The sequence below is a fragment of the Aegilops tauschii genome, chromosome 3, assembly GCF_002575655.3.
Source record: "Aegilops tauschii subsp. strangulata cultivar AL8/78 chromosome 3, Aet v6.0, whole genome shotgun sequence".
NCBI classification, from domain to species: domain Eukaryota; kingdom Viridiplantae; phylum Streptophyta; class Magnoliopsida; order Poales; family Poaceae; genus Aegilops; species Aegilops tauschii.
In genome coordinates, this window is record NC_053037.3 from 224,279,765 (window position 1) to 224,291,274 (window position 11,510).

Consider the following 11,510-nt stretch of genomic DNA (forward strand, 5'->3'; position numbering starts at 1 on the left):
TTTTCAATGCATTTATGTGCATAATTCAAATTTGAACTACATGCACATGCTCCGGTGAATATAAATTGGTTGAAAAATTAAATCTTTTGTCCTTGGGTGCATGCTTAGGTCCCATGCAAGAAATGGGAATGAATGTCAAACACCCTGCCACCATCACTCGGCTGCAAACATTGAGATACCTGGTTTTTAAATTCTAGTAAATCCAAAACTCGTCTGAAATTCATGAAACTTGGCATGCTATCATGGAGCGGCATCAACATGGCGTGGTAAAGTTTTTGTCCCATTTGGGGTAGGTTTGGGTATATGCTTCTCACAAACCAGAGCTTCTCACAACAAGCATGATGACTTCGGTAGGGCGCGCCCCAACTTTGGGGGCGAAACAATATCCATTGCCTCTTCTTGCTTTCAAATTTTTTTCTCGTGTCAACATAGAACAACATGAGTGTTGTGTTATTTTTTGTGATTTTTCGGGGTTCGTTTGGACATTTTTATGCATTAAGTGAGTTTTCAATGCATTTATGTGCATAATTCAAATTTGAACTACATGCAAATGCTCCGATGCATATAAATTGGTTGAAAAATCAAATCTTTGTCCTTGGGTGCATGCTTAGGTCCCATGCAAGAAATGGGAATGAATGTCAAACACCCTGCCACCATCACTCGGCCGCAAACATTGAGATACCTGGTTTTTAAATTCTAGTAAATCCAAAACTCGTCTGAAATTCATGAAACTTGGCATGCTATCATGGAGCGGCACGAACATGGCGTGGTAAAGTTTTTGTCCCATTTGGGGCAGGTTTGGGTATATGCTTCTCACAAACCAGAGCTTCTCACAACAAGCATGATGGTTTCGATAGGGAACGCCCCAACTTTGGTGGCGAAACGATTTCCATTGCCTCTTATTGCTTTCAAAAAATTTCTCGTGTCAACATAGAACAACAGGAGTGTTGTATTTTTTTGTGATTTTTCAGGGTTCGTTTGGACATTTTTATGCATTAAGTGTGTTTTCAATGCATTTATGTGCATAATTCAAATTTGAACTACATGCACATGCTCCAATGCATATAAATTGGTTGAAAAATCAAATATGTGTCCTTGGGTGCATGCTTAGGTCCGATGCAAGAATTGGGAATGAATTTCAAACACCAGGGCACCATTGATTGCCGGCAAAACATTGAGATGCCTAGTTTTTAAATTCTAGTAAATCCAAAAATCGTCTGAAATTCATGAAACTTGGCATGCTATCATGGAGCGGCATCAACATGCCGTGGTAATTTTTTTGTCCCATTTGGGGCAGGTTTGGGTATATGCTTCTCACAAACCAGAGCTTCTCACAACAAGCATGATGGTTTCAGATAGAACACCCGTATGCAAAGTGAGAGCAGGATTTGTGCATCTCTTGAACACAAACGGTTCTTTTGGATGACCCGTGTGAACCACTTACAAACAATTTCGGTGCGATTTGCATCTGTCATATTGGGTATGTTGCCATTTGTCAAACTAGAAAGATTGACATTTGTTGATATAGTAACATTGCCATTTGCCAACCTTGTAACACTGCGATTTGTCAAAATATGAAACTAAAAATCACTAGCAGTATCTAATTTTTGCAACTAAAATTCAGTAATTAAGCATAGATGGAGGCGAGGAGGCGTGTTCAGCCAGGCGTGCAGCAGGCGGCGCGGTACTATTCGATTTGACAGTGGGTTGTGCTGTTCCCGATACGGCTTTAATGCAGACGGGGGAGAGGGTAGCGGTTCCCGAAATGTTGAACGGCCAATGATGCATCCTCCTTCAATTAGCCTCGTGTGAATGCATGAGGGAAGTAATGGGAGGACCGGGAAAAGAGGTAGCACGATGTGAATGCAACGCAGTTTGCACTCATATAAGGGCGCCCCTCCATTCCAATGCATCTACCACATCGTACGCACCTATGCATTTGCCTAAGCACCTACACTAATAAGCGCAAAAGTGCCCACTCCAGACCCATGGCGGCGATGAGCGCGAGCAGCCAGCGGCTGTGCCAAATGGTCCATGACGCCGGCCTGCGGCATGGCACCGTGGATCGTCTCCATACGGTGTTGGCGACCGGCTGGTGGATGGCCACCGTCGATGCCAGCTACGACTCTCAGTTGGACCAGATGATCGTTCGCACCACCAACAGGTTAACCGTCGCCAAGAAGCTCGCGGACGACATCGCCGTACTCCTCTAGCCCGCGCGCCCAGGCTCCTCATTGCCTGCCACCCTAATCGGCCTCCATGGTCAAAACCTCATTCAAGCACTGGTGGCCCTGTGACTGCCCGCCGACGCCACGAAGAATGTCCACTTGGAGGTCGCGCTCGCCGCGAGGCGCCTCCATTTGCAAGAAACTGTCGACCTACACATCCATGTGTACGAGCAAATCATGTACATAGGTATCTACAAGGCCACTGAGGACGCTATGAAGTTGGCCTTCTTTAGCCGGCTGGAAGCCTTGGATGCCTTAGTTGAGAAGCACCTTGACCTCGCCACACAAGCCGCCGCTCCTTAGCCGCCGGTCGGTGGCCCGGCCGGCGCACTGAGTTGACGAGGAGGAGGTCGTACGTTGATGGATGCATCTTTCTTCTTGCCTCCTGTAACCACCACTGCGATTGCATCATCGTGGCCTTAATTCTTATTTTGCTATTGCATTCTCGTTCTAGTCAATACAGACATGTGCGATCTCTTTTCTCAATACAGACATGTCCGTTCCAGTCTTATTTTGATTGGCTTGAATGAAGGTCTATCCCGCCGTTAGGCGCCGTGGCGCGCTCTGCTCGCATCCGTTGGCGCGCTCTGCTCGTGTCCGTCGGCGCGCTCGGCTTGTGGACAGCTTTTCCTTGCGTGTTCAACTGCTATATGCATATATATATATATATATATATATATATATATATATATATATATATATATATATATATATATATATATATATATATATATATATATATGGTTGCTCTCCGTTGAGGCGACCGTGGAGCGCTCTGCTCGCGTCCCTCCACGCGCGCTCTGCCAACGGTTGGGCGTGCGCACGATCACGTTGGGGGCCCCGTATGCATGCAGTTGCGCCACGCGCGTTGCCACGCGATGCAGTTATGTGCGGCACGATGGAGTTACGCGCTGCAAATTAGAACTACCATCAAGGCCTGCCGATATTCCTAGTCGTCCGGCTTCCCCTTTAATTCCCGCGGCCATTATAACCTTAGTCTCTTCAACCTTTCGATCGCGCCCAACAACACAGCAAGCACACCCATGACGACACATAGAGAGGGGATGTCTAGCGGCACTCCAATGGAATTCGGCGAGCATAGAGTGGAGACCCACACGAGGGAGACGGATCTCTCGGTGGTGTACACCATCGACCAGGCCGTGGTGGACGACTACATCAACAGCGTTGAGCAGTTGCTTGCTGGAGATAAGTACAAGGTGGTCGGCATCGACCTCCAGTACACCGCCGGTCGTCTCGGCATAGATCAGAAAGTTGTCGTCGCCCAATTGTGCATGTGCCATCATGTCCTCATCTACCACTACTGCACCGCCGCAGAAAGAGCCCTGTGCGCCACTCGCAGGACGCACCAGGCCGGCATGTGCGCTTGGACGCCGGCTGAAGCGGCGTGCGACCGCGAGACCGTGACAGAGCCCCTTCTAACCTGGTTGAAGTCGGGGCGCATCACGGTCTACGTAGCTCTCGTCGCCACCCACGCCAGCAGAAAGCACTGGTGGAGGGCCACCATCCGAAGCCTTGTCAGCTTTGCCAACAAAGACGAGCCACTCCCAACGGGACCCTCATGCCGGCGCTCTGTCGAGCCGGTGCATGCCGGCGGTGGGGGACCGGAGGCGCTGCCACGGTGCACTCTCCTCCCCCGCGGCCGCGACAGCAGCCACCGGCCCGTCGGGCCGACGCCTGTGACAACGTCTCCACAGCATCGTCCGACCCGCGAACCTGCGGCGACCAACGTCGAGTTCTTCGAGAGCGAGCACAGGAAGACGCTTGAACTACCATCGAGCAACGGCGGGAGGCGCGCCATCAGTCAGACCAGCGTGCGGGGCCTGCTATGGACCACCCAGCGCTGGGGGGCCCTGCGGCCTGCCTTACGAGGTGGGTTGTCTGGCCTTTACCTGAGAGCTGCGGCAGTTCCAGTGGCCCTCCCACAGCACGTTCAAGCCTGATGTTGGGGAAAAGTACAATGGCAGGACTCACCCGTTGGAGTTCCTCAGCATCTACACCATCGCGATGCAAGCCGCCGGGGCTCATGACGATAAGGTGCTCACCAACTACTTTCCGTTGGCACTTAAGCCCAACGTTATGTCGTGGTGGATGCACCTGCTGGTGGACTCCATCTCTTCCTGGTCGGACCTGTGCCACGAGTTTGTTGGCGCCTTTACCGAAGACCACCAAGCTCCTGGCCAGGCAAGTGACTTGCATGTCATCCCCCAGAAGGATGGTGAGTCCATGTGTAAGTACATACAAAGATTCAGCCTTGTGCAGTACACTATCCCGGACAACCATCCCGCCGATGTCATTAATGCGTTCCATCAGAACGTACGCAACCGCAAGATGCGTGAAGAGCTGGCGATGAACAAGGTCAAGGATGTAGCCGAACTTTATGTTCTGGCGGATAGGTGTGCTCGGGCTGAGGAAGGAAGTACCCCGGCGAAGACGCCGGCGTGGAAACTGACTCCGCGGACGAAGACGCCGCCGCCCCGACGAAGAAGGGTCGGCGCCGTAACAGGAAACATAAGGGCAAGACTGTGCTTGCTGTTGAGGGATCCAGCGACCCCGGCGCCGCCAAGAAGGCCAAGGCTGACGCCCCCGGCAAGGAGGTTGCCGGGTGCGCCGCCTGCCGGGCCTTGGCGGCCGCCGACAAGCCAGGAGGCTCCGAAAAGGAGTACTGCAAGATCCACCGCACCAAGGGCCATGACCTCCAGAACTGCCGACAGGTTGAGCTACTTGCTGAAAAGCAGAAAGCTGAATATGAAAGGTGGGACAAGGAGAAGGGTCAGGATGGTGCTGAGGGGTCCAGCAAGAAGCGTGGCGGCCAAGGGGGTCGCCGCGGCAAAGATAATCAACAAGAGAGGCCCGCTCGGGGCCGCGACAAGAAGGAAGAAGATGAGGATCATGACAAGGATGACGAGTCCGGCGAGCACGAGTTCCAGAAAGCTACAGAGGCCATGTGCGTCGATGGTGGCGCCTCGCTGCACACCTCTCACTGCTAACTGAAGCATTGGGCGCGTGAGGTCACTGCGGCAGAGCCATCGTTCGATGCCCAAAAGCCACTAAAGTGGTCCCGCATGCCCATCATTTTTGACACCGAGGATCACCCTGATCGCACAACTGTGGTCGGGTGTTTGTCGTTGTTGGTTTCACCGTCAATAAGCAACCTCAAAGTGACAAAAGTGCTGGTTGATGGTGGGGTCGGTCTGAATTTGATCTCGCCCGATGTGATCAGGAGGTTGCAGATTCCTGATGGAGACCACGAAGAGACGGGCACATTTCAAGGGGTCAACCCGGGAAGGAGCCAGTCAAAAGGTAAAATCACGCTGCCCGTTACATTTGGGGGCAAACTAAACTATAGGACGGAGAAGATCGTTTTCGATGTCGCCGAGATCCCCTTGCCATACAATGGGATCCTTGGCCGCCCAGCGCTGGCCAAGTTCATGGCGGCGTCACACTACGCCTACAACACATTGAAGATGTCGGGGCCGCTGACCATCATCACCGTCCCCTCTGACAAGAAAGACGCGCTCATCTGTGCCGACCAACTCTACCGATAGGCAGTTGCAGCAGCTGCCGCCAAGGCACTTGCTCCTGTCACTGAAGCCCCGGGAAGGAAGAAGGCCGGCAAAACCCCTTCCGGCAAGACCTCTTCTGGCCAGACCTCCGGCACCCACTCCAACAAGACCGCCTCTTTGGAGTGCAGCGCTCCCGTTGAGGACATGCCAGAGAGCTCCACCGGCAAGAGCAAGAAGTCCAAGGTTGCACCACCAGAAACTAAGAAGGTGTCTGTCAAGGAGGACGGAGCTTATAGTAAAAGCCTCCGACAGAAACTAATAAGGTGTCTATAAGATCCCCTCCGGCAAGCTTCTCGGGTTCTTTGTGTCATGGCGTGGGATCGAGGCGAACCCCGACAAGATCAAGGCAATTGAGCAGATTGAGGCGCCAAAATGGCTCAAAGACGTCCGTAGGCTCACCGGCTGCGTTGCTGCCCTGAGTAGGTTCATCTCCAAATCTGCTGAGCGCGCCCTCCCCTTTTTCAAAGTTTTGAAAAAGGCAGGTCTAGTAAAGTGGACTTCGGAGGCAGAGGCGGCACTGCAAGATTTGAAGAAGTACCTCTCCTCCACGCCAATACTAGTCGCACCTAAACCACAAGAGTCGTTGTTATTATACTTAGCAGCAACGAATCAAGTGGTTGGTGCTGCGCTGGTGGCACAGAGGGAACTTGACGAAGAAACAACAGTAACCGTGGAGCCGTCGGATGGTGGGTCGGAGCCCTCCCCGGCAAGGCCCGGCCCCGGCGAGGCAGAGTCTGCGCAGTTAGGCGAAGTAGAACAGAAGAAGAAGGTGGTGCAGCACCCAGTTTATTTTGTCAGTTCCCTCCTACAGGGGGCTAGATCAAGATATTCTGGTATGCATAAGCTACTTTTCGGCCTCCTCATGGCCTCAAGGAAGCTGCGCCACTATTTCCAAGCACGTGAGATCACCGTCGTCACCCGCCTCCCGTTGCAACGAATCCTGCACAACCCGGATGCAACCAGGAGGATTGTGGAGTGGGCTTTGGAGTTGTCAAGCTTTGGCCTCAAGTTTGAAAGTACTTCGACAATTAAGAGCCGAGCCTTGGCAGAGTTCATAGCAGAGTGGACCGCAATGCCCGACGAGGAGATTCAAGAGACCACCCTTCCCGGCAAGGAAATGAGCAGTGAGTGGGTTATGTACTTTGATGGAGCTTTCTCACTCCAAGGTGCTGGTGCCGGCATACTACTCGTCGCACCCACCGGAGAGCGCCTCAAGTACGTAATCCAGATGCACTTTCCCTGAGAAAAATCAATGAACAACACGGCGGAATACGAGGGATTGCTGGCTGGTCTCAGGATCGCGGCAGACCTCGGAATCAGGAAGCTCATTATCAGAGGTGATTCGTAGCTCGTCGTCAAGCAAGTGAACAAAGATTACCAGAGCCCGTTGATGGAGGCCTATGTGGATGAAGTGAGGAAGTTGGAAGAGCGCTTTGACGGATTGCAAGCAGAGCATGTTCCCCGAGCGGAGAACGGCATTGCTGACGACCTGTCAAAACGCGCTGCCCTCAAGTTGCCTGTGGAACCAGGTACCTTTGTGCTCTAATTAAGTCAGCCATCCGTTGAACCATCAGCAGGACAGAGCAAACGAAGGAAGGCAGGCCCCGGCAAGTACTTTCCCGCTGAGCTCCCAGGAGCCGCCGGCAAGGACGTTGCCGGGTGTCCCAAGCTTGCCGGAGAGCAGCAGCCCCCGGCAGGGCCCCAAGCCCTGGCCGTAGAGGCAGCTGCCCTTACGGCCGAAGATGTGCCTCTAGTCTTTGTCGTCGAGCCCCAGGCTCCGGCATGGGCGCAGCCCATCGTTCGTTTCCTCCAAACAGGGGAGCTTCCTGAGGAACAAGAAGAAGCATAGAAAGTAGCCCGTCAGTCCAGCATGTACCAGTTCATGGATGATGCCCTATACAGAAGGAGATCGAACGGCGTGAAGTTGAAGTGCATTCCTCGGGAAGACGGACTGAGGCTGTTGGCAGAGATACATGGAGGCATGTGTGGCTCCCACATAGGGTCAAGAGCCCTTGCCGGCAAGGCATTCCGGCAAGGTTTCTTCTGGCCCACCACTCTCCAGGATGCGACGGCACTAGTAACCAAGTGTGAAGCATGCCAGTTCCATTCAAAGAAGCTTCATCAACCAGCCCAAGCCCTTCAGACAATCCCTCTTTCCTGGCCATTTTTGGTCTGGGGGCTCGACATACTGGGCCCCTTTCCCCGCGCTGTCGGGGGCTTTGAGTACCTGTACGTCGCGATCGACAAGTTCACAAAGTGGCTGGAAGTGGAACCAGTGAGAAAGGTAACAGCACAGTCAGCCGTCAAGTTCTTCAAGGGGCTAGTCTGCCATTTTGGTGTGCCCAACAGGGTCATCACCGACAACGGCACACAGTTCACAAGCCGCACCTTCATGCAGTACATTCAGGATCTCGATAGCAAGGTTTTTTTTGCTTCTGTTGCTCATCCCAGAAGTAACGGCCAGGCTGAGAGGGCGAATGCAGAAGTGTTGCGGGGCCTCAAGACCAGAACTTTTGACAAGCTGCACAAGTGCGGAAGGTGCTTGATTGATGAATTGTCAACGGTTCTTTGGTCGATCAGAACGACGCCAAATCGAGCCACTGGCCAGTCACCCTTTGCCCTGGTATACGGGGCAGAAGCAGTTCTCCCCACGGAACTCATATATGGGTCACCTCGAGTGCTCGCTTATGATGATCTTGAGCAAGAGCAGTTGCGCCGAGAGGATGCGACACTCCTTGAGGAAGATCGTCTTCGGGCTGCTGTGCGAGCCGCTCACTGCCCGCAAGCCTTGTGCCACTATCATAGCCGCAAGTTCACGCCCGAAGCCTTGAGGAAGGCGACCTTGTTCTTTGGTGAATTCAATCCGCCAAGAATTCAAACAAGTTGACGCCGAAGTGGGAAGGCCCTTATCGGGTAATACGAGTCACCAGGCCCGGCGCAGTCCGCCTGGAGACCGAAGATGGCATTCCGGTGAGCAATTCCTAGAATATCGAACATCTTCGCAAGTTTTGCCCCTAAGGCGCGGTTGCAGGGAGCCCCGGCAAACCCCATTTTGTACTAGCCTTGGCGGCAAGGCATGTGACCCTTTGTACAGAGCCAGAAGCAGACCCTGAGCATAAATAAATGAAGCGCTGGCGCCCTAAGTTTTAGCATGCATGCTAGGTTGAGTCTCTCTCTCTCTCTCTGTTAGGGTCGATAGTCCTTAGCGGCGACTAACCCCTAGCATAGAGGTTGAGTGTGCGTCTCTTTGTTCCTTCCCGTCCTTTCTTTTGGTTCGCAGGATGCGCGGGCGTTTCTGCTGAGCTGTTTGGGGGAAAGGAAACAGGCCGACGCCCAAACCCCGGCAAGCCAAGGTTGCCGGGGGCTACAGATCCAGAGATCCGACCACGGCAAGCCCAGGTTGCCGGGGGCTGCAGAATCAGATAAGTCTTTCGTCCCCCACTCTACACTTCCGTATGGAACTTGAACGTGCGAAGCTTCGCTCACTCTTACACCGCCGTGCTCCCTCCTTCCCGTGCCCAAGAACCTTTCTTTGGGCCGGAACTTGGTTGTAGCGCGATGAAAAGGGAACAAACAAAGGGACTAATCCTACTTTGCCCCTACCTCCGCCAAAAAGCGTGAATGTAGTCGAGCTATAGAGCGGGAGGACGGCAAGGTCTGTTACCGGGTGACGATGTTTATTTTAAGATAACAAGGATTCGCTCCTTGGTGTGGGCCTCGCTCGCGCACAAAAGAACCCGGCAAACACCCCTTTTCTTCATTAATACATTGTTAACAAGTACAATTCATACGGAATGAGAGCTTGATCAAGGGGATTACAAGGTTTAAATCTGACAAATGCCCGCAGGCTTACAAACTAAAAAAAGATAAGGTGCCCGGAATCCCTTTCTTGTCCCTCTCCTCAGGAAATGGAACAAGATGGCAGAAGGGCAAAAGAAGTGCCTAGGCGAGGTACGAGCAGCAGAAGACACCAAGAGAACATCCCGGCGGCTGTTCGGAAGAGGGCTGGTGATGATGGTGCCGGGAGAAGAGCCAAAAGACAAGTCAGCGGACCGTCAATACGAGACAAAGGCGTCGGCGCCATCGTACTCCGACTTGACGGCCCGCCACCCGCCTTCTTCGTCTTCTCTGGCCTCCCCACGCAAGCTGCCCAAGGAGGCGACCCCGAGAAGTTCAAGGAGCTGGTGATGCAGATGGTGGTGCTTCCGGCGTCGCCCAGGGACGGTGTGTTTGACGCCTACTCAAACCCGTCATCCTCCCGCCCGCTACCCTCATCGTCGCTGTCGCTGTCCTCCTTGTCGCTCTCGCCCGAGGAGGAGCTTTCGTCATCGGTCGAGCTCTTCGCACAACACCCTAGCCTGTGTCCCGAGCGCCCGAAGACCTTGACGGAGAGCAGGTCACTCTCCGCTAGCATGAAGTAGAGGACGTGCCCATCCATCAAGCAATGGGCACGTGCAAAGGTTTTCCAGCCCCGACGAAGGAGCATCACATGAGGGGCGGAAAACCTTGTGTTCACCCACATGTCGCCGTGGCAACACCCCTTCATGTGAAGTCTCAGCCTCGATGGCCGGTCGGTCTCCAGCACCCTCACGAATGTAGAATAAACTCCAGCGTCGTGTCCCCAACATGACCGCTCGACGAAGCAGGAAGAGATGGTGGAGGGGATGGCGATGGAGAAGGAGATGACGCAGGCGTCCCCCTTCCACGCCCACCTCTGCCTCGACCGCCTCTGCCTCAGCCGCCTCGCCGACCGCGGCCCTGTCCGGCACCCCCGCCTCGAGCGTGGCCTTCGCCTTGGGTGTTTGGCTCTTCCTTGACCGCCGAGGCTCTTTGGCGGGAGGAGGACCTGGTCGCCTCCGCGGAAGAACGGCCGCGGCCACGCCCTCTCACCATGACAATGGATGGAGAATGGAGACGAAGGGGAGATGCGGGGAGATGCTCTGTGACGCCCCCGATTCGACCGTACACTAATCATACACGCAAATGTGTACGACCAAGATCAGGGACTCACGGGAAGATATCACAACACAACTCTAGACACAAATCAAGATAAAACAAGCTTCATATTACAAGCCAGGGGCCTCGAGGGCTCGAATACAAGCTCGATACACAAGAGTCAGCGGAAGCAACAATATCTAAGGACAGACATAAGTTAAACAAGGATGCCTTAAGAAGGCAAACACAAAAGCAACAACGATCGAAGAGGCAAGGCCTCCTGCCTGGGACCTCCTAACTACTCCTGGTCGTCGGTGGCCTCCATGTAGTAGTATCCGTCGGTGGTGGCATCTGGCTCCAGGGATCCACCATCTGGTTGCAACAACCAGAAAGAAGAAAGAAGGGGTAAAAGGGGAAGCAAAGCAACCGTGAGTACTCATCCAAAGTACTCGCAAGCATCAGATCTATACTAAGTATGCTTTGGTATCAAATGGAAGGGCTGTATCTGTGGACTGAACTGCAGAATGCCAGAATAGAAGGGAAGGCCTAGCCTATCGAAGACTAGCATCTTCAAGCAGCTCCAAGCATCTTGCAGCATGTAGAAGAGTAAAGAATAGCAGTTTATATTTATCAAACATGTTGTAGTGATAATGCCCAGAGATCCTTCCTCGACTCCCTGCGAGAAAGCAATCCCGAAGCCACATATCCATCACATATCAAGTATCCATTTCTAGTTGTATAAGATCAGGATACAAGTCTGAAC